Source organism: Mesoplodon bidens, assembly GCF_964165515.1.
Source record: "Mesoplodon bidens genome assembly, chromosome: 10".
Taxonomy (NCBI): domain Eukaryota; kingdom Metazoa; phylum Chordata; class Mammalia; order Artiodactyla; family Ziphiidae; genus Mesoplodon; species Mesoplodon bidens.
Window position 1 is genome coordinate 61,445,533 of NC_138172.1, and position 25,422 is coordinate 61,470,954.

Below are 25,422 nucleotides of genomic sequence, written 5' to 3' on the forward strand. Positions count from 1 at the left end.
CATTGGATATAGACACAGTATAATCACAAATTTAAGCCAAATTTTCAAGCACATTTCATGGACTGGGAATCAGAGATTCAAGAAAGTTAAAGAGATTTGCCCATGGCGTTAGCCATAGTAAACTTCAGAATTACATGCTGTGAGATGGTCACTTAGAGAGAGGAGAATTTTGCACTATACGGATATTTAGAAAATTAGCAAAATATATAATTGTGAGCATACTATACCAGCACTTCCCAAACTGTTACCCAGAAAAATACTACTCCATAGTTAAATAAATTTAGGAAATATATTTTATTCTCTAGATTTGCAATGCATGTTACTATTTTAGACACTCTGAAAAGTACTGGAAGAAAGAAACTTTTGGTTTTCAAGGTATTTACTGTGTATATAATCATTTTTCTAAGCCCACTTAGTTCTGAAGCACTGAAAATCAATTTAGGCAACACCGACATAAGCAAAAAGAGTCCAATATGACTTAAAAACTTTCGTAATGGGATTCCAAATACACTGCAGCCTAAGGTGCTAGAAGGTCAAGGTTCTTCAGTTTTTTTGTTTTCGATTTTTTTTGGCCACGCCACGTGGCATGTGGGATCTTAATTCCCTGACCAGGGATGAAACCAATGCTCCCCGCAGTGGAAGTACGGAGTCTTAACCACTGGACTGCCTGGGAAGTCCCAAGGATCTTCAGTTTTAAACAATGAGATGATGGTGGTGATAATAACAAGCAGTTGGTTTGTCTGATTTCTCCCTTACTCATTCTATAGATACTCACTGTGGTTCTATACGTTAGGCACTGAAATTTACACCAGCTGGGGCTTCCCTGGTGGCGCGGTGGTTGAGAATCTGCCTGACAATGCAAGGGACACGGATTTGAGCCCTGCTCCGGGAAGATCCCACATGCCGCAGAGCAACCAAGCCCGTGTGCCACAACTACTGAGCCTGTGCTCTAGAGCCCGTGAGCCACAACTACTGAAGCCCCTGCACCTAGAGCCCGTGCTCCACAACAAGAGAAGCCACCACAATGAGAAGACTGCACACCACAATGAAGAGTAGCCCCCGCTCGCCGCAACTAGACAAAGCCCATGCGCAGCAACGAAGACGGAACACAGCCAAGAATAAATAATAAAACAAATAAATTTATTTAAAAGAAATATACACCAGCTGAGAATTTTTAAAGTTATTACAAACTAAGGATTCTTCTGTGGCTCCGGTAAGCAGCCGCCAGAACCTGACTAAAGCTCATCTAGATCACCTAACAGTGGCAGCTCCTCACTTCTGAAAGTCAATTAGGAACGGACTCAACTTGCCTCTTGAGTATCAACCAATGCACATCAGTCTCATCGGAGTAACCTCTCATCTACAGATGACGTCAGCCTCCAGAAAACACCAATCAATCCCTGAACTCCATGCTTCCTGAAAACTCTATGTAAGATCAGCAATCTTCCCTGCTGCGAGATCGTGTTTGACCAGCATATACCTTTCCTTTACGGTAATAAAAAATAAGTCTAGTTTTCTCTATTTCAGATATTGAATGCTGAATGATGGTCTCATTACACTTTCACACAGTGTTTGAGGAAGACTGCTTTCACAACTCTGTCAGCCTAACCTCTCCTCCTCTCTTTTCTCCCACTTTTTATTTTGAAAGATTTCAAATCAACAGAAAAATTGAAATTATGGCACAATGAACACCTATATATCCTTCAGCTAATATCACCAACTGTTAACATTTTAGCACGTTTGCTTTCTCACACATATTTATATAAATGCATACAAAAACATGTTACACACTACATACATATATACTTGGATCTCCATCTCTATTTTTCTTTGAACAGTAAATGTCTATTGAGTGCTTTACATGTGCCTGACATGAATTATGTCATTTAAACCTCTTAAAGACCCCATAACCCACTATCACTATGCCTATCCCTGCCCCTCTTGGAGAGACATTCCTTACAGTAAGTGAAGTTCTGTTTGCTAACTTCCATACACTGGGCTTAGTTTTGCCACCTAGAACTAGATAAAATATCAAATCTATCTTTTACATGATGGGTCTTCAAAAATATGAAAAAAGTTTTCTTAATTTTTTTTTCGGGTAAATAGGATCTTTTTAAAACAGTTTGAGATATTTATATACCATAAAATTCAGATTTAAAGTGTACAATGCAATGATTTTTAGTAAATTTAAAGAATTGTATCACCATCACCATAATCCAGTTTGGATTATGGAACACTTCCATCGTTCCAAAAAGATGCCTCATGCTCATTTACAGTTAATCCCCATTCTCACCCCTGTCCTCAGGCAACCATTAATCTACTTGAAGAAGCCACGCACCCTCTCTCTAAAAGGGCGTATCCTTTTCCAATTACCACCACTTCCAATCCTCGCTTGAATCAGAGCAGTTCGACATTTACTTGGCCTAGATATTGGGGTCCTGCCCAAGATTTCATTTGATGAAAAAAGGTTCCAAAATTTTTAAATAAACAAAAGAAATGAAAACCTATAATTTAAGGGTTTAACAAGTCATAAGCCAAATATAAAATCCTGTAAGCTAAGAGATATCCTTTAGACAAAAGATTCACTAATCTTTTGTGGGCCGGGAAGAGTTGAACCAACTATCAAGCTGCCTTTGTCTGGACTATAATTCTCCATCTCATCCATAAGAACATCTTGTTGAAATTTTGTACTCTACTGCCATACTCTATCAGGCATGGAAATTATTTTACTCAAGTATGAATTGTGAATTCATCAGGTTCCTACTCATTCATTACAGATCCCAGAATTTTTATTGAGATTGATGTCAAATTCACAAGGGTGTAATGACTAGAAACCTCCCTTCCCCTGTCATTTTTTTAATTGAAGAAACTTGTGCCAAAATTATAACTTAATTACACTTCCTTAAATAACATTCTAGAAAAACCACCTGGTAATAACTAATACCACTGTTGTAAATAATCTCTCTCCTTTTATTTCCAGGATTTAATTTATCACCCAAAACAATGGTTTCAGTCTCATATACTGTAATACTGACTAAATAAATCTGTAAATTAAAATATATGGAAAACAGTACAAAACTGTTATATTACCAATTAAGCAACTCAGAAATTAATTGTACAAATATTCATGCCTGCCAACAGGAAAATACATAATATATTCCAGTTGCAGTACATAATACATTCCATTTGCTCCTTCACAAAGGGCTTCAGTTTCAATCAGGAGGTGTACAAGACAATTATCTTTCTAGAATATGTAAACTGGACAATGATCGGTTACTTTCGTTTTGAGAAAACTATGAAAAAGTTTATCTCTAGCTTCCACAATTTCCCTCAAATCAAAATAAAATTTAGTATGCCCAGAAAAAAATGCATTTTAAATCTTTCTCAAGAACATGGATAAAAAAGTGATAAAAGAGAAAGACGTTAAGACAATTATATATAACAATTCTACTGAGAATAAACATATAGGATATAATAAATGATCTCTTGGTTTTAATTTAAAATTTTGGCATGTATAGACTCTTTCATAGATATTTACACACATTATCAGTGAAAGTCATGTGTTAATCTTTAAATTAATAACATGATGAAATTCTTAGTCTGTATTTCTAGTTGCTTACAATGAATAACGTGCAGTCTTCTAAACGTGTTAAAAATATTAAAACATATGTCATGTACCAACTACCAGTCTATATATTATCTGCATAAGGACTAGCTCCATAGTAGCAAATAAAAATAGTAATAATAATTAATATCAATAAAAGAGAAGTTAACACCTAGGCTTAGAACCATCATAGAATCCTACAACTTTCAAACTCCTTTGCTTTGTATATAAAAACCTTTGAAATCTGGCTTCTGCCTTCAGTTTTGGCCTTATTTCCAGCCATGCATCCTTTGTTCCCATTTGATATATCAAAGACTACCTGAATATAGCTGACGATACAATGTGCTTCACATCTTCTGGCCTTTGTATGTGATGTTCTCTCTGGCCTTTGTTTCTTCTTTCACTCAACTAATTCCTCCAAAATTTAGTTCAAGGGGTACCACCCTTGGGAAGTTTTCCCTAATCCCCAGTTTAATTTAGATGCTTCTCTGTGGTATATTGCATTGATAGCCCTAACTCTTTACCACACACTATATCCATTCCTATTGCTAAGTAACTTCAAGTGTCTTCATGCTATAACTCTGAACTCAATCATGTTGTATGCTTTGGCCAGTAGGATGTTAGCAAGCAGAGCAGAGGCTAAGAAGCACTGAAGTATTTCAAGTTGTGCTCCTGCACTCTGCCACTGCCATGACAATGTGCCCAGGCTAGTACGCTGGCTGACTAAAGACACACGGAGTAGAGATGAGTCACTCCAGTTCTCTCAGTTGAGACACCCTAGATCAGTCAGATGACAGAACCCACTCAAGACTGGTAGAGCTGCCTAATCTACTATCCCAGACACATAAACGCAAATGCTGAGGTTTTACCACTGACGTTTTATGGCTTTTTGTTATGCAGCACTATTGTGGTAGGAAATAACAGATCCACCCTCCTAGATGCTTCCACAGCACTTATAGCACATATTACATCACACGTTTATAGTGACTCATTTATCTCTTCTCCCCTAGACTGTAGAGGAGAGAGCATGTATTATTTAAATTTGTATTCTTAGCATTTAACACAATGCCAGTTGCATGTTGGCATGAAATATATGTTTGTGAAAATAAGGGGGGAAAGGCGGAGGGAGGGAAGAAAGTAAAGAAGGAAAGAGGGAGGGAAAGAGGTGAGAAAGAGAAAGGAAGAATCAAAAGGACTGTCGTGTTGAAGAAGAAAACATTCTCACGGAAAAACATACAGGCGATGAAGGACAGCTATTTCGATGGGATTTACCTCCCATCTGATTTCACTGAGATCTCAGGTTCCAAGGAGTCTTCTGCCCTGTGGGGCACACACACTAAATACTGGTAGAGGAGATCAAAACCTTAAAGCACATAGATAGCTGTCTCTTAGATTAGAAAAAATACCTACAATTCATGTGACTTGTGAATACAGTGTTAGCAGGAAAGAGCCAGTAACTGTAGTACTCTGGCCAACAGCATGGGGTGGCATTACATTATGCAGTAGAAGATACCAGGGCAGAGAATCAAAGGGTGTATGTTCGAAATCTTAACATTTTCACATGTAGAGGTAGCAGGCAGAACTGTAAAGATGCCAAAGGAAAAGAGCCCCCATTTTTTTTCTCCTGTAAACCCATACACATATACCACTGCTTCTACAACTTTGCCTCTACCTAGAAGGCCTGGCTGTACTCCCTCAACATGCCACCACCTTTTATCACCTGTTTAATACCATTATATCTTTTAAGGTCTTGATCAAATGTTTCCCCTTCTATGAAATCATCTCTAACACCTATCCAAAGAAGAACTAATTATACCCTTTGAAATCTATACACACATATTTATAGCATAAGAATACTACATTAGTGGTAATTGCATGATGGTAGAGACTTGACCTTTTCCATCATGAAATGAAACAGCACATAGTGGAAACTCAATAAATGTTTACTGAATAAAACAACAGCACAAGGAAAAAAGTGTTAAAAGTTTTATTATAGTTGGTATGCTTTGGGGAACAGGTAACAATTATTCAAAAAGTGTCAGATTATGATATAATTTTTTCACAGCAGCATATATAAAAAAGAAAAAAAAATCAATGAATCTGAAAGGACATAAGATTTATATAGTCACCATAATAACAGCAATGAGGAAAGTAACAGCAAATGATATTTATAATACATATTGAGAATTTACTATTTGCTAGACACTATTGAACTGATTTAAATGTCAAAATGGCCCATAAGGTAGGTACTATTATTTCCATTTTTAGGCTTGAAGAATTTAACTAGATTACCCAAGGTCACACATTTAATGAGTGGCAGAAATAGGATTCCAACCCTCACCAGTCTAACTGCAAACTTTAAAAATCAACCCCCTGACTGCTCTGTAATACTTTCATAGGAACTGAAGGGACCTCATATGTCATTTATTTCAGTTTCTAAAACAATAAAAAATAAAATAAAAAAATTTAAAACGATGTAAGCATATATTCAATTAGGGTGCTTGCACTAGGTTGTTGGACGACAGATAAATTATGAATGACTTTTTGACAATTAAGTGTGGAACACATGGAAAAATAAACAAATGTATAAACAAGCTACAATAGTTAAGTTTATAGGATTAAGAGGAAAAAAAATGGAGAATTGGAACATCAAATGCTTTTCATATCAAGACCCAGAAGAAGAAATCTACTGGAAGGTTAAACAAAAAAATCTTCCAAGTCAAATGCAAATCAATGGCTTCCTCTCTTATTTATTCAAATCGCTTATGACATGAAATTCATCTTTTAAGTCTCAAGAATTACTGTAAATATTAAAAATGCATAACTGGGAAAATCCATGGCACCCTTAAGCATAAATCACAGATGCATATGCATAAATCACTGGGGTTCTGGAACAAAGTTCAGAAATCACCCTACTAATTCATGTAAAACTTTCCCAAACTAAAACTTGGTAAAAATTATGATTTAAGGCAGAAATACTAAAACAGTAAGTGTAGGGTTAATTTCATCATACTAGATGTGTTATAATAAAGATTACAGAGATTAAAATTGATACTTAGGGCTTCCCTGGTGGCGCAGTGGTTGGGAGTCCGCCTGCCGATGCAGGGGACATGGGTTTGTGCCCCGGTCCGGGAAGATCCCACATGCCGCAGAGCGGCTGGGCCCGTGAGCCATGGCCGCTGAGCCTGCGCGTCCGGAGCCTGTGCTCCGCAATGGGAGAGGCCACAACAGTGAGAGGCCCGCGTACCGCAAAAAAAAAAAAAAATTGATACTTAGAGACAGGTTGATTAATAAGGTATGTGATTATTATTATATTCATAGTGAAATTTTCCTTGTAGCTTAAAGATACCAATACCATTCATATAACAAACACAGAGTGTTTGATAAACAGAGAAAAATCTCAGCCCATAAGAATTTGGCTTCCCCAAATAACTCCAGGTTCCCACAGAAGAATTCGAGCTTCTTTTGTCGTGAACAAATTTCACATCTCAAACCCCTTGGCGAATTTCTGCTTAGCCTTTATAGACAGAATCCTTAGGCCACTCTGAGAGGGAAAAGGGGAAAGTGTAATGCTCCATGCCCTGGAGCCCAGAGGTTCCCAAGATTCAAACAAGTGTAACAATTTGTCTCCCTCGGTATTAATAAGGAACCAGAATATGAGATAACACAATCTGAGTTCTCTCAGCTTCAGCGAGCTCCTCCTCCTCATTCAAAAGATTCATAAGGCTAAGAAATTATGTTCAGGTGATTGTCAAAATATATCTTTCACAGGTGGATGAATCGAAATAACATTTTTTTTTTTTTTTTTTTTTTTTTTTTTGGCGGTACGCGGGCCTCTCACTGTTGTGGCCTCTCCCGTTGCGGAGCACAGGCTCCGGACGCGCAGGCTCAGCAGCCATGGCTCACGGGCCCAGTCGCTCCGCGGCATGTGGGATCTTCCCGGACCGGGGCACGAACCCGCGTCCCCTGCATCAGCAGGCGGACTCTCAACCGCTGCGCCACCAGAGAAGCCCCGAAATAACATTTAACATTTCAAATTATATTGTTCATATTGTACTATTCAACTCCTCATTAAGTTCAGAGAGCTTGTTTCTACTTATAGATGTGTTCTTAGAACCCTAAGTGAAAAAAGTTAAGTGAAAGAGATGTTTCATTTTTTAAAAATGAAAGAGGAAAATAAAGAGTGCCAGAGTAAGGAAACACTAATTTTCTACATACATAAGCTTTAACTTTAAAAAAGAAAGTGCCAAATTAATCTGTTTACCCTTATTATATTTTCACATAGGTATATTCGCTATATTTCACAGCTTTATTATGCTGTTAAAATGCAATAGTCTACAACAATCTATTCCAGATTGGGGTGAGAGAAGGGGATTGGTGAGGAAGTAGAAAACTAACAAGGTTGTCCGTAGCACTTTTAGTAAATGTTATAGGAATAACACATAACAGAAAAACCATGGTTCAATTTAGTATAACTACCTCAATTTTCTTAAACTCACATACGCTTTATAGTTAAAGCCCTTATACATTTTCTCTCTAAAAAACTTAATTTAAGAACAATTTGGTGGCACCGCTGGAATAAAAATAATATTTATATTTATAAAAATATTTATATTTTTAAATGTATAAAATATTGATATTTAAAATGTCTCTTTTTAATCTATTTGCTAAGAAAATAAAACAGTAGATTTTGAAAGGGTACTAAACCAACCATCATTAATTTTATTCTGGCAACTAACTTCATCCTAATGTCTTAAGGCTAAATCACCACACAGATCATTAAAAGAGCAAAGATAGAAGAGAGGGTTGCTCTTATCCCCATAAAAGAGTTTTGTTTTTAATTTTTGTGAAAAGGAAACAAAATGGGAGCACTGCTGGAGAGGGGTCACATCAGAAGGAGGTGTTTTTCAAATTAAACAAGGAGGAGCGCTTTGTGTGTATTTTCTTTCTAAGATAGATCACGTTGAATACTAAACTCCCAGATCTAGTTAACAAGAATAATAATCATCTGCAACTCACTAAATTCTTTCATTTTGGATTGTATATTATAGACGAAAGGTGTAAATTTAAGAGTCTATATGTGCTCTACTTTCAGCTTTATCATCAATATGTTGGAGGACTTGGGATAAATTTCTTTACATCAGCTAAATATTCTAGGTATGCTACTTAGTTGTCCAACACACATATACATCTTAATTTACATATAAATTTAATTGTTTAACAATATTCATTGAACCATAACCAGTCCTCCACTAAAGGCTGAGAAACACAAACATGACTAACACCAAGTCCTTGTGAACTCTAAAAATAATATGTAGCAACTGGTAAACAAGCAAACAAATAAACCAGTACAACTGTCCTTTTTATAGTCGAACATAAAATTATATTGATTACCTACTTTTTTTTTTTTCATATGTGAGGTAGACTAACAGGTTGGGAATAAATTATTGGTAAATCCAGGGCCAGCAAACTTTTTCTATGGGAGGCCAGACTGTAAATATTTTCACCTTTGTGAGCCATGAGGTCTCTCTCGCAATTACACAACTGCCACTGTAGCAACAAAGCAGCCACTGACAATCCATTAATGAATGAAGGAGCATGGCTATATTCCAGTAAAACTTTATTAATGATCATTAAAATCTGAATTTCACATAATTGTTACATGTCACAAAATATTATTATTCCTCTGATTTTTTTCCAACCATTTAAAAAGGTAGAAAGCATTCTTAGTTACACATGATATACAAAAACAAGCAGCTGTCAAGATTTGGCCCTTGGGCCATAGTTGGCCAACTCTTGGTGTGATCAAGCACCAATACCAAATAATACGTGAGTTTAGAGTGATTCTAGAAGGTACTGACCATAGCTGCTACTGGTGTTCAGAGAGGAGAAAGGAATAAGACCAAACAATCAAGAAGTACTTCTTTGAATAAGAAGAGCTTGAGCTAGAGCCTGAGTTGATCTAAGGACAATGAGAACTCATTTATTGCAGCTTCTATCTAGTTAGTATACGCAAGAAAGTTATTCCACTCTGGGGAAAAAAATCATTATTTTGTCAAAACATGTAGTAAACAACAAGCGATTAAGCATCATACTGTTGTTTAAAGCTGTATGTACAGCTTACCAATTTTTGAAATTGGTAAGCTTCTTGAAATATTGTATATTCACATTTAAAATAATAAATATGAACTTATTTGGAAATAGGGTCTTCACAGAGGTAATGAAGTTAAAGCAAGTCCAACAGGGTGGGCCCTAATTCAATATCCTTATAAAAAGGAGGAATTTGGACACAGAGACAGATACACAGAGGGAGGACCAGGTGCAGACACAAAGGGAAAAGATAGCAATGTGACTGGAGTGATGCATCTCCATCCTAAGGAATGTCAAGAACTGCTGGCAAACACCAGAAGCTAGAAGGGACAAGGAAGGATTCTCCCTTAGAACCTTCAGAGAGAGAGCATGGTCCAGTTGACACCTTGATTTTGGAATTTCAGGCTCCAGAACCATGGAATAATGCGTTTCTGTGGTTTTCAGCCACCCAGTTTTTGATACTTTGTTATAGAAGCTCTAGGAAACTAATACACAAACATAACAAAGTGTTAAGACCATTTTTCACTTTGTAAGACTATCATTACAGTACTCAAATAACACGTCATCATTTAATGAACAAATAAAATATTAAGTCTGAAATAAAACTGTGCATTAAAATTGTCATGTTAAAATTAAATGGACTTTCTTTACATGATACGGCTACCAAACAAGTCATTCCTTGTTTTTTTGTGTTTTTCCTCAATACCTCAAACCAGATGTTCTTTGGCTAAGGTGGACATCTAACAAGCAGACAGAAAATCAGTCATACTTACTTATCTTGTTGCCTCTTGATGTCAGGTGAAAGTTTCCTGAATGAAGCAGCTGAGTAATTAAGTTGCTGCAATTAGGGGCCCAGGTGTCCTCAATGTCCAAATGGCGTATTTCTTCTCATTAGGCATAGTGTGCTCCTGAGTAATCCAAGAAATGACCACCAAGACCACCTTCTTTCCCAATGGGGGTAACACAAGCAACCAGGAAATTCATTTGGATCCACGTCAATACTTTTTTTTCAAGATGGAGCTTCACATTAAAGAATAAAAGAAACCTTTTCCTCAGGCAAATAAAAGCATACCTACCTTGCCCAGGAGCTCTTTCTTGCAGTAGTTATGTTATAACATTTTCTTTAAATGGTCTGTTAATGCTTTAAATCTGAGCACAAGCCATACTTCTTTAGGAAAAAAAATAATAATCAGGACATTGTCTTGGATTGAGGCCACTCAGTAAAAATAAAGTCAGTCAGCAACATCAAGGCTACCAGAGTTGTTAGATTGCCTTTTTGTTATTTTAAGAGTATACATCAATCATTTAACTTTGGCTTGTATAATGTAGAATATTTTAAGAGTTAAGAAGAACTCAAATTATAAGATACCACATGTTATCTTCATCCTGTGCTTTAACAGAACATCTCTGAAAATGTGAGTTTACTAGGAATGTTAAAGAGAAAGCTGATGGATCTAGGCCAGATTTAGCTGTTATCACTCCTCATTTTGTTTTTCCTTCTCAGGTTTCCAATTTATACAAACACTTTATCTGAAATTTTTTCTAATCTGTTTTCCCAATGTACTGTTTTCTATAATGTGTAGAATTAAAATAAGGTGGTAGGTTCCATCCAAGCCATTAACCATGGTCCCAAGATGATAATGACCTATAATGTACTAAGATAAGAAAAACTTCTTTGGGCAAATATTAGAGTCAGGGAAATGTACAGAAAGACCCCTGTGGTAGTATATTAGTAGAGCCATACAAATTTGGAGACACAGCTTCTATTTATATTTAAAGTAAAAGTTAAGATTTCTACAATCAATCAATAAAACTCATACTTGAGTTTAACAGTATTACCTTAAGATGTGGTAAGCGAGAACTCTACCTGAGACTAAATGTCACGAACACAACTACATCAATACTCATCACTGGCACATAACCAAAATCATCCATTCTCATGAATGACACCATTCAGCCCCTAGGGAAAAATTTCTCCACATTTCTCAAAACAAAAGGCTACTGCATCAGAATGCCATGAAAGTTTGTGGGTTGTGTTACTACTGACATGGGAAATGCACACTGCTCTGGGGAGTTGGGAGGATTAGGTGGTAGAAATGCTGAAGTTCTCAAATCTTTCTCTGACATAGCATGAATGCAAAAGATTCTTGCATTACAAAGAACCATTTTCAAATAGTGCCAAGGATTCATTTTCTTGCTTCTCTTCCTGTTCTGATTTGTGATTTCAGGTATATTTATGATGACACATGGTATGTGTGCCTTCATTTAAATTCTTACTCTTTGCCCTACACATTCTGGGGAGCAGGTTTGAGCAAAACCTGAATCAGATACATTATGGTTCAAATAAGGTATTATTTCTATCTCATTTCTAGCACAGATTTAACTTTTGGTAAGTAAACAGAATAGAGTATGTTTAGAAATTCTGGATTAAAAATATTAAGAACTACTGACCCTAACCTATTCCAAAAAAAGTGGACATCTTTCCTGTTTTTAAAGATTTCCAGTAAAAGAAAGTCCAAGGCTGTATTACTGTTTATGTTAAAGTTTCCATTTTCAGTTTATTTGTATTTCATCCATTAAAAAAAAATGTTTTGAAAAAGGAGATTCGCATAGAATGTTGGCCCAATTTTCAAAGAGATCCAAACATGATCTCTCAAAACACAAATTTACAAGTTTCTAAATGTCTCTGAACTCAGATTTGTGCATTTCAATGTCACTGAGGTGCCCAAATTTAAATTTCAGGGATGCTTATCAAGCATAGTAACTGAAAACTTGAACTAAACTCACAAGTGTGCAAAGAAGTAAATATCCATTGGAAAAAAAGTCCTGATTTACAGGGTGGCCCATTTAAAACAGTTCCTATTTAATAATGTGGCTGTGTACAGGGCCTCTTTTAAATGGGCCACCCTGTATGAAGCTTAAGTCCAAGATAAAAAATGTCCTCCCTTGAGAATTTTTAAAAACCAAAAACACTGTAGGTTTAGTGGTTATTTTTAAGGTTTTAGATGGTTTCTTTGGACTCCTTTAGAACTGAAAAAAGATGGATACACATTTTAAAAATGAAATGTTACAACCACACATCTGTAATGAGAACCAGTGCCAGTGGATATTTTTAAAGCAAATTAAAACGGTCAACTTTTTTTTAACTTAGGCAAACAGCTGCTACACATACAGTGCACAGTAACTACTTTTCAGCAAAAGTTCAAAAGGAATTTCCTAATGAAGATTCATAGGATGTTCTAAGGTTGATAATTAAAGGTTCCCCAAAAAAGATATGAATGACAGCATCAGAGATGTGAGGGTTAAGGCACTGAGCATGCCTGTCCTCTAAGGGAGGGGCCTGGAATTGAGAATAAAAAAATACACAGTCGTTCCCACAAAGGGAAGTTAGGATGAAATAGACGTGGAGCAAAGCTTTATCGAGTATCTTTTCTCTACTGACTTCAAAGTGTTTTTGTAAGATTCCACAGTGATTTCTAATGTTTAAACACCTCTGTAATTTAACTTCTTCTCTTAAAATGGGGAGTGAGAGGAGAAAAAGAGAAAAGGCTTGCCTGAAAAAAAATTACATTGATAAAAGAAGTTGTAGGCTCTGAAGACTCTGACTTACATTCTGTACCTGTTCTTAGTAATGCTTTTCCCCTCCAAATCAATAATAATAATAATAATAATGGTAATAATAATAACTATGAACCCTCCCATCATACTAAGTGCCAAGTACTCTTCCTAGGCACCTGACATCATTAAATTATTTGATCCCTACAACAATACATGCTATGAGGCTGATACTGTTATCTCCATTGACACGTAAGGGAAGTGAAATACTAAGAGATTAAGTAATTTGCTCAAAGTCACAAACATAGTAAAACTGCCTGTTATGATTCAAACTGAGACTCAGGTTCCAGGGTCAGTGCTCCTAAGTATTAGGCTATTCCAGATCTTCAAAAAGAACAAGAAGTTGCATAGTTCCTTGAAAGTATCATTTTGGAAGAATTATATTCTGAACATGACATATCATGTCCCTTACAAGGGAAGGAGCCACATTCAACCTCATCCTCAGAGGTAGCTCATTCATTCAACAAATTATTTATTGAACATCCTATTAGGGACAACTATTGGCCTGGGCACTGGGCATAAAGCAAGGAATGAAATAGGCACTTACCCTGATAATCTCAAGAGTACTCAGGTTGTACCTGGTTGGGACGAATGCTTAACCTTCAAGGCACATATCTATCAACAAGCCAGAGGATAATGAGGTGGACAAACATATCAGTTGTGCCATACAATGAAGTATTACCCAATTATATTTATTCTCTTGGAAAACTGACGAAGTCAACAGGAAGTAGAATAGGCAAAGTAAGGAAACACAAGAAGGAAAGCAGCCCAAGTAATCAAAAACTGCAAGACAGAAAAGAGGACAGTAAAGAGGAGGAATATAGCAAAAGAGAAAGAAGCCACAAGTACACAGAGAACCAGAGAGATAAGAATCTCAAGAAGAGTAAACTGCTACAGGGTGTATGTAATGGTATCGCATTATAGTTTTATTGTACATTTTCCTGAAGACTAATGATGTTCAGTAGTTTTCATGTGCTAATTTGCATTTCGTATGCCTTCCATTGTAAAATGCCAAGTCTTTCCCCAATTTTTTTATTGGTTTGCTTCACTTTTTTTTTTTTTTTTTTTTGCGGTAGGCGGGCCTCTCACTGTTGTGGCCTCTCCCCTTGCAGAGCACAGGCTCCGGATGCGCAGGCTCAGCAGCCATGGCTCACGGGCCTAGCCGCTCTGCGGCATGTGGGATCTTCCCAGACCGGGGCACGAACCCGTGTCCCCTGCATCGGCAGGCGGACTCTCAACCACTGCGCCACCAGGGAAGCCCTGCTTCACTTTTTATTGAAGTGTGAGTTACATAGATTCTCTGGATACAATTTGTTTGTCAGACATAGGTATTGCAAACATTTTCTCCCAGTCTCTGGCCTACCTATTCATTTTCTTCCATATGTGTTTTCAGTAGATCCAGCACAATTTGTTAAAAGGGTATCCTTTCACAGTTGAATTACCCTGGCATCTTTGTAGAAAATCAATTGGCCGTCTATGTGACTCTATTTCTGGACTCTCCATTCTGTTCCACTAATATATATGTCTATCTTTCTGCCACTACACAATGTCTGGATTACTGCAGCATTTTACTTTTTAATGAGTCTTGAAATTGGATAATGTAAAGCCTCCAACATTATTCTTTTTAAAAATTGTTCTGGCTATTTTCTGCATACATATAAATTTTAGAATAGCCATGTCAATTTCTATTTTTAAAAAAGCCTACTGTGATTTTGATTGGGATAACATTCAACTGTAAATCAATTTGGAGAGAACTGACAATAAATTCAAGTGGTATAAGTCTCCATTTACTTTTGTTTTTACTCAGAAATATTTTGTAATTTTAACTGTATAGATCTGTCATATTTTAAGTTTATTCCTACTGTATGATTTTTAATGCTATTATAAACGGGCTTTATTTTAAATTATACTTGTTTTTATTTTAATTATACTTATTATTTAATTATTATACTTGTTATCATTTAATTATAATTGCTATTATTTTTAAAATAAATTTATTTTATTTATTTTTGGCTGCGTTGGGTCTTCGTTGCTGCACACGGGCTTTCTCCAGTTGTGGTGAGTGGGGACTACTCTTCATTGCAGTGCACGGGCTTAGCTGCTCCTCGGCATGTGGGATCTTCCCAGACCAGGGCTCGAACCCGTGTCCCCTGCATTGGCAGGCATATTCTTAACCACAGCGCCACCAGGGAAGCCTCTTATTATTTCAATTACACTTGTTTTTTAAACCCATAGTGGCTAGATCTTATTTTAAGTGTTCCTATCACACACAAAAGAAGTAAATAAAGAGGACAGGAGGAAACTTTTGGAGACGATGTATATGTTTATGGCATAGATTGTGGGGATGGTTTCACCAAAATGGATATATACTCACCTCCAAAGTCATCAAGTTGTACGCATTAAATATGTACAGATTTTTTATATCAGTCATACCTCAATAAAGTGGTTTAAAAAACAAGTATAATTTAAAATAAAGCCCACTTAAATTACATTTAATGATTTGCGGATCTGACTTGCAGATTTATTTTAGGAACCAGGAATAAGGAAGCGTCAGATCTATTACTTTAACTAAAGTGCAGACAAAATTCCCAAATGAGCATAATAATGGATCTCATGTATGTATATTTTAAATGATTGGGCTATTTTATCCTTATCCATACCAGCCAATTTTGTGATATTTAGAAGGCACCAACTGTAAAAGACCAATATCAAAGCAAACAGGCACTTGCAGCTGGCCTAAGAAAAAAGCCACAAAATGTGCAGCAAGAACTTGTTCAGCTGACTGAGTCAAAGGTACTAAATACAGAGTTCTAGGCCACAGGTTAAGTCCCAAATTTTAATATTGAACAATCCAAGCAGATGCTTGAATTTGGTAGTTTTTGAAAGAATTTTTCATTTTCATATGACTATCTAGTACAATCAAAAATGTACAAATGTATAGAGAAATAATTATGAGGTATGCTTATTAGAAACATACATATATATGCATGTGTATATGTATTTAGAGTGGCACTAAGATCACTCGAAACTAATGAGATGAAATCAGAGAAAGATAATTTCAAACTTCTGTTAAAAGCATCTGAATATAAATGAGAAGGAAACAAAATCATACTCCTTAAAAACATAAAAAAACTACCCTCTTAGAAAAATTTTAAGTATACAATGCAGTATTATTAACCATAGGTGCTATGCTATATACAACTCTAGAAATTATTTATAACTGAAATTTTGTACCCTCTGATAATACCTCCCTGCTTTTCCCTCCTGCCAGTCCCTGGCAATCACCATTCTACTTCCTACGTCTATGAGTTTGACTGTTTTAGATTCTTCATGTAAGTAGTATCATGTAGTATTTGTCCTTCTGTGCCTGAATTATTTCACTTAGCATAATGTCTTCCAGGTTCATCCTTATTGTCACAAATGGCAGGATTTCCTTTATTTTAAGACTGAATAATAGTATCACCATATGTATGTACCACATTTTCTTTATCCATTCACCCATCGATGATCATTCAGGTTGCTTCCATGTTTTGGTTACTGTGAATAATAAATTTCATTTACTAATTCTTTGCTGCTTAGTTATAGAAATACATGGAATTTTTGTTTATTAACTTTATATCCTGTGATCTTAATACATTCTTTTATTAGGTCTGGTAGTCTTTATTTTTCTTGGCCGCAGCATGCAGCATGTGGGATCTTAGTTCCCTGACCAGGGATCAAACGCGGGCCCCCTGCAATGGAAACGTGAAGCCTTAACCACTGGACCACCAGGGATGTCCCAGGTCCGGGAGTCTTTAAACTATCATTGTTTCAATCATTCTTTAGCATTTTCTATATACAAGATTATGTAATTTGTGAATAAAGACAATTTTACTTCCTTCTCAATTAGAATGTTTCTTTTCTCTTCAGTTGCCTTCCTGCACTAAGACTTTCAGTATTATATCAAACAGAAGTGGTAAGAGCAAACATCACACCTTGTTCTTGATCTTACAGGGAAAATATTCTATCTAATATATTAATTATGATATTATACGCAGGTTTTCATACATGATCCTAATCAGTTTAAGCATATTTCCATTTATAGTATCTTTTGTATATCTAGTAAGATGATTATGGTTTTTACCCTAGATACTGTTAATGTGGAGAAATATACTGATGGATTTTCTTTATGTTGCAACAAATCTGCATTGCTGGGATAAATTCTTCAAAGTCTTTACTTTATATATATTGCTGGATTAGATTTGCTGAGATTTACCTAAGAATTTTTGCATCTTATGTGCACGAGAGACAATGATTTGTTGTTTTCCTAAAATATTTTGGTTTCAGTATCAGGATAATGTGGTATGCAACAAAAACAATACTGAGAGGGTAACTTACAGCTATAAATGCTTATACTAAAAATAAGAAAGATCTCAAATCAACACCTAAAAACAAGAAAGATCTCAAATCAACAACCTCCCTTTACAACTTAAGTAACTAGAAAAAGAAGACCAAACTAAACCTAAAACTGCCAGAAAGAGGGAAATCATAAAAACTAAAGCAGAGATAAACAAAAAAGAGAATATAAAAGCAATTTTAAAAAGTCAATGAAACCAAAAGCTGTTTCTTAAAATTAAGTCAAGAAAATTGAAAGCCCTGTAGCTAGACAGACTCAGAAAAGAGAGAGAGAGAAGACTGAAATTACTACCATCAGAAAAAAAAGTGGGGACATTGCTACAAATTCAAAGGAAGTAAAAAGGATTACAAGAAAGTACTAAAAGAATAGTATGCCAATAAGTTACGGTAATGTAGATGAAATGGAAAAATTCCTAAAAACATAAAACCTATCAAGAGTAAATCCTAATGAAAAAGAAAATATGAATAGACCTATAACTAGTAAGGACATTGAATAATTAATCAAAAATCTCCCAACAAAGAAAAGCCCTGATGAATTCTACCAAACATACAAAGAAGAACTAATACCAAACCTAGTAAACTTCTCCAGAACTTTAAAGAAAAAGAAATATTTCCTAACTTGTTTTACGAGGCCAGCATTACACTGATACCAAAGCCATACAAAGACACTATAAAAAAAGGAAACTACAGACCAATATTCCTTATGAACATTGTTACAAGAATCCTCAAAAAAAAAATAGTAGCAAACATTTCAGCAGCGTATAAAGGATTATGCATCATGACCAAGTGGGATTTATTCCTGAATGCAAGAAAGTTCAACAAAGAAAAATCAATCAGTGTATATGCCACATCAACAGCATGAAAAAAAACCACATCACCATCTCAATTGATGCAAAAAAGAAAAAAAGCATTTGACAAATTCAACACACTTACATGATAAAAACACTCAACAGGAATAGAAAGAAAACACCTCAACATAATAAAATCCAATACAAAAAACACACAGCGAGCATCACACTCAATGGTGAAAGACTGAAAACATTTAATCAAAGATCAAGAACAAGGCAAGGATGCCCACTTTCATCATTTTTATTCAACATAGTACTAGAAGTTCTAGCCAGAGCTACTATGCAAGAAAAAGACACAAAAGGCATCCAAAATGGAAAAGAAGAAGTAAAATGATCTTTTTGGCAAATGATATGATCTAATGTGTAGAAAACACTAAAGATTCCAAAAAGAACCTGTTAGAACTAATAAATGAATTCAGTGAAGCAGCAAGACATGAAGTCAATGCACAAAAATCAGGTGCATTTCTATACACAAAGAAAAATAATCTGTAAAGGAAATTATAAAATCATTTCCATTTATAAAAGCATCAAAAAGAATAAAATACTTAGGAATTATCTCAACCAAACAAGTTAAAAGCTTACACAATGAGAACTACAAAACGTTACTGAAAGAAATTCTAAAAGATACAAATAAATGGACTCGTATCCCATGTTCATGGATAGGAAAACTTAACATTATTAAAATGTCAATACTACCTAAAGTGATCTACTTCAAATGCAACCCCTATCAAAATTCTAATACTGTTTCATGTAGAAACAGAAAAACCCATTCTAAAAATCATATGGAATCTCAAGAGACCCTGAGCAGCCAAAACAATCTTGAAAAAGGACAAAAGTGGAGGACTCCTGATTTCAAAACTTATTACAAAGCTACAATAATCAAAACTGTGTGGTATGGGCATGAGGAAAGAACACATTAGACCAATGGAATAGACTACAGAGCCCAGAAATAAACCCTCACATTTACGCTCAATTCAACAAGGGTACCAAGGCCACTCCATGGGAAAAAAGCAGTCTTTTCAACAAATGATACTGGAAAAGCTAGATATTCACATGCAAAAGCATGAAGGTGGATCGTTACCTGAAACCATACACAGAAATTAACTCAAAAATGGATTAAGAACCTAAATATAAGATCTAAAACAAGTATACACTTACAAGCAGAAATAGGCCATAAGATTCACAAAATTGGATTTGGCAATGATTTCTTGGATATGACAGGAAAGGTACAAATAACAAAAAGGAAACAGAAAAATTGGATTTCATAAAAATTTTTAAATGCTGTGCATTCAAGGACACTATCAACAGAATAAAAAGGCAACCCACAGTATAAGACCAAATATTCGTAACTCATATATCTGATAAAAGATTAACATCCAGAATATACAGAAAACTCCTAACACTCAACAACAAAAGGGAAATAAACCAATTAAGAAATGTGCAAAAGACTTAAATTGACATTTCTCCAAAGAAGACATACAAATGAGTAGTAAGCACATGAAAGGATGCTCAATATCACTAATTATTAGGGAAATGCAAATCAGAAGTATGAAAAGACACTACTTCATACCAATTAGGATGGCTACTATCCAAAAATCAAACATACACACACACACACAACACACCCCAAGTGCTGGTGAAGATGTAGAAAAAATGAACCCTGTGCTCCACTGGTGGAAATGTAAAATGGTACAGCCACTGCAGAAAACAGTATAATGTTCCTCAAAAAATTAAACATAGAATTACTATATGATCAATGGCTAAGTGAAATATGGTATATACATACAATGGAATGTTATTCAACTTTAAAGAGACAGGAAATTCTACAAGACACTAACATGAATGAACTTTGAGGATATTACGCTAATGAAATAAGCCAGTCATAAAAAGACAAATATTGTATGATTCCACTTACATGAGGAACTTAGAGTAGTCAAAATCATCATAAAGACACAAAGTATAATGGTGGATGGTAGGGCTAGAGGAGGGGAGAATGGAGACATCACTTAGTGGGTACAGGGTTTCAGAGTTATGTGGGTAGATGGTGGAGATAGTTACACAATAATGTGAATGTATTTAATACCACTGAACTGTATACTTAAGAATGGTTAAGATGGTAAACTATGTTATACGTATTTTACCACAGTAGAAAATTATTTTAAAGATACATATACAGGAAAATAGAAGAAATGGAAAACATATACTTTTGGATATAAAGGCTCACTATTATAAAGATATTGATTTACACAAAGTTGGTCCATAAATTCAATACAATTTCAAAAGGAATTAATATAAACTTTAAAACTAATCTAAGTAAAATACATAAAACTACCTAAAAGACTTTGAAATAGATTAATGAGGAAGGTACTATGTTATATCAAAATACAGTATACTTAAAACAGTGTAACATTCAGAAATAGATAAATGTTTTGTAGTAAGCTCTCATAGCATTAAACACCTTTCTCCTTTGTGGCACTTATTAGCAATTTTACATTATATATAAAACATTTACTGAATGACTGTCTCTACTACTAATGTATTCCTACTTTGTAACATATCACCTGATACACAGTAGGTACTCAAGACCTATTTGCTTAATGAATGAATAAATAAATGAAACAAAACAGAATGCAGCAGTATCACCATTTATATGTAAGAACAATACATGTATTCTCAAGTCAATGAGGAAAGAATGGATTATTCAGTTAGTGTTACTAATAAACTGACTAGCAATCTGGGAGAAAAAGAACTTAGCCTATAACCTTACATCATTTATAAAAATATTTTCATATTGCTGGAAGATCTGAATGTCAATATAAAAATATGAGCAAAGAACAAAATCAAATACCATTCTTAACTCATTACTTTTTAACAATTGTAATTTAGCTAAGCATACAGAATAAATATTACTCCCAAGAAGCAATGTGAAATATAGAAGAACAAGTAAATTACAGCTTTAGTTAAGTATTATTTCAGTGTAATTATACTGACCAGACGTTTCAGGCTGGTTGGAACAATGTTGGATTTATTTTCCAGTCCTAGGTACTGGCAATTCCAAATCTCCTCTAAAATTGGATCACTGTATTCTGTGGAAGCAGTCCAAACTGAGAGGTAGGAAGTTTTGCCTCTTCAGACTATTTGCAAACCTCTCATTAACTTTGATACACAAACAGGCTGTCAGATAATAGTAAGGTCTTTTTCAATTCTATTTTCCCATTCAAAATTGCTGCAAAAGATGACTTCAAACGGTTCCATGGCTATCTCCATATTAAACCAGTAACAAAAGCAGAAAATAAAGCCATGGATTTCACCTACTTTAAACGTATACCTGATAGCCTACTCCAAAGTCCAGCCAAGGAAATAAAGGTCAGAACAGAATAGAAAAACAATCCTCCTTTTTTTTTTTTTCACATTCTTACGTTTCTCTTTGACCTCTGGACCTCTCCTGAGACCAATGCATTTTACATATTAAATTATCTGAAATAAAGTGTGTTAAACATTGACTGAAAATTGTTATAATTCTACAAAAGATTTATCAAATTAGCATTTCATTTTTCATTGGTGATTGTTCATAGGAAAAAAAACCCCAATCCAAATATACTAGCACACTATGCTTTGGAACAACCTAATGGAGAACGACCCATCTGAATTCACAAAAATAAATTTTCAGATAGAATGTAAAACAATGCACCTGAATTGACAAAAGTAAATTTAGGCAGTAATTATTTTCTTACACAAAATTTTCTTTGCTTTTCAAAATTATTCAACACTTTGCCTAGAGAAGTGTCAGCCTAGAAATTAATAAAACTGTAACAATAATAGAAACAATGTACTTCAATCCTCAGAGAATATGAAAATGATATTATTATTATCATCCCTTTACAAAAAAGAAAAGTGAGACTTAAAAGTCTCATGGATAATAAAGGGGTGAGGGAGAGAAGTCTCTTAAAAGTAAACACACTGGGGATTCTGCAGCAGCCGTCGTTTGGGCTGCAACTCTTCCCAGAGTCTCCGGCCTGCTGGCCTACTACATCAGATTTTGGATTCACCAAGCCTCCACAATCATAGTCCTGGTGCTCCAGCCGGGTGTCAGGCCTAAGCCTCTGAGGTGGGAGAGCCGAGTTCAGGACATTGGTCCACCAGAGACCTCCTGGCCCCACATAATATTAAACAGTGAAAGCTCTCTCGGAGATCTACATGTCACTGCTAAGACCCAGCTTCTTCACTCAACAACTAGCAAGCTACAGTGTTGGACACCCTATGCCAAACAACTAGCAAGACAGGAATACAACCCCACCCATTAGCAGAGAGGCTGCCTAAAATCATAATAAGTTCACAGACACCCCAAAACACAACACCGGACATGGTCCTGCCCACCAGAATGACAAGATCCAGCCTCACCCACCAGAACACGGGCACCAGTCCCCTCCACCAGGAAGCCCAAACAACCCACTAAACCAACCTTACTCACTGGGGATAGACACCAAAAACAACGGGAACTACGAACCTGCAGCCTGCAAAAAGGAGACCCCAAACACAGTAAGATAAGCAAAATGAGAAGACAGAAAAAAACACAGCAGATGAAGGAGCAAGGTAAAAACCCACCAGACCAAACAAATGAAGAGGAAATAGGCAGTCTACCTGAAAAAGAATTCAGAGTAATGATAGTAAAGATGATACAAAATCTTGGAAATAGAATACAGAAAATGCAAGAAACATTTAACAGGGACTAAGAAGAACTAAAGATGAAACAAGCAACGATGAACAACACAATAAATGAAATTAAAAATACTCTAGAAGGGATCAATAGCAGAATAACTGAGGCAGAAGAATGGATAAGTGACCTGAAATATAAAATAGTGGAAATCACTACTGCAGAACAGAATAAAGAAAAAGGAATGAAAAGAACTGACGACAGTGTCAGAGACCTCTGGGACAACATTAAATGCACCAACATTCGAATTCAGGAGTCCCAGAAGAAGAAGAGAAAAAGAAAGGGACTGAGAAAATATTTGAAGAGATTATAGTTGAAAACTCCCCTAATATGAGAAAGGAAAGCGTGAATCAACTCCAGAAAGCACAGAGAGCCCCATACAGGATAAATCCAAGGAGAAACACGCCAAGACACATATTAATCAAACTTTCAAAAATTAAATACAAAGAAAACATATTAAAAGCAGCAAGGGAAAAGCAACAAATAACATACAAGGGAATTCCCATAAGGTTAACATCTGATCTTGCAACAGAAACTCTGCAAGCCAGAAGGGAGTGGCAGAACATACTTAAAGTGATGAAAGAGAAAAACCTACAACCAAGATTACTGTACCCAGCAAGGATCTCATTCAGACTCGACACAGAAATTAAATGCTAAGAGAATTCAGCACCACCAAACCAGCTTTACAACAAATCCTAAAAGAACTTCTCTAGGGAGGAAACACAAGAGAAAGAAAAGACCTACAATAACAAACCCAAAACAATTAAGAAAATGGTTAATAAGAACACATATATCGATAACTACCTTAAATGTAAATGGATTAAATGCTCCAACTAACAGACATAGACTGGCTGAATGGATACAAAAACAAGACCCATATATATGCTGTCTACAAGAGACCCATTTCAGACCTAGGGAACATACAGACTGAAAGTGAGGGGATGGAAAAAGATATTCAATGCAAATGAAATCAAAAGAAAGCAGAGTAGCAATTCTCATATCAGACAAAATAGACTTTAAAATAAAGACTATTACAAGAGACAAAGAAGGACACCACATAATGATCAAGGGATCAATCCAAGAAGAAGATATAACAATTGTAAATACTTATGCACCCAACATAGGAGCACCTCAGTAATTAAAGCAAATGCCAACAGCCATAAAAGGGGAAATCAACAGTAACACAATCATAGTAGGGTACTTTAACACTCCATTTTCACCAATGTACAGACCATCCAAAATGAAAATAAATAAGAAAAAACAAGCTTTAAATGATACATTAAACAAGATGGACTTAATGGATATATATAGGACATTCCATCCAAAACAACAGAATACACTTTCTTCTCAAGTGCTCATGGAACATTCTCCAGGATAGATCATATCTTGGGTCACAAATCAAGCCTTGGTAAATTTAAGAAAACTGAAATCGTATCAAGTATCTTTTCCGATCACAATGTTATGAGACTAGATATCAATTAAAGAAAAAAATCTGTAAAAAATACAGACACATGGAGGTTAAACAATACACTACTAAATACCGAGAGATCACTGAAGAAATCAAAGAGGAAATCACAAAATATCTAGAAACATATGACAACGAAAACACAATGACCCAAAACCTATGGGATGCATCAAAAGCAGTTCTAAGAGGGAAGTTTATAGCAATACAATCCTACCTCAAGAAACAAGAAACATCTCAAATAAACAACCTAAGCTTACACCTAAAGCAATCAGAGAAAGAAGAACAAAAAAACCTCAAAGTTAGCAGAAGGAAAGAAATCATAAAAATCAGATCAGAAATAAATGAAAAATAAATGAAGGAAACAATAGCAAAGATCAATAAAACTAAAAGCTGGTTCTTTGAGAAGATAAACAAAATTGATAAACCACTAGCCATACTCATCAAGAAAAAAAGGGAGAAGACTCAAATCAATAGACTTAGAAATGAAAAAGGAGAAGTAACAACTGACACTGCAGAAATACAAAGGATCAAGAGAGATTACTACAAGCAACCATATGCCAATAAAATGGACAACCTGGAAGAAATGGACAAATTCTTAGAAAAGCAAAACCTTCCGAGCCTGAACCAGGAAGGAATAGAAAATATCAACAGGCCAATCACAAGCACTGAAATTAAGACTGTGATTAAAAAT

At 35.4% G+C, this 25,422-nt stretch overlaps 1 protein-coding gene across 2 annotated transcripts in view; it reads right to left on the bottom strand.

Annotated features, from left to right (window-relative positions):
- Positions 1-25,422, bottom strand: part of LOC308623372 (BEN domain-containing protein 6) — a 129,859-nt gene that overhangs the window by 51,081 nt on the left and 53,356 nt on the right. The window contains exon 1 of one of the 2 annotated variants that reach the window (XM_081245654.1): positions 21,544-21,942. The exons of the other annotated variant lie outside the window; for it this stretch is intronic. The gene's annotated coding sequence lies outside the window, so the exon portion shown is untranslated. Of the gene's footprint in view, positions 1-21,543; positions 21,943-25,422 lie in introns of those variants that run through there. 2 annotated transcript variants of the gene reach the window in all.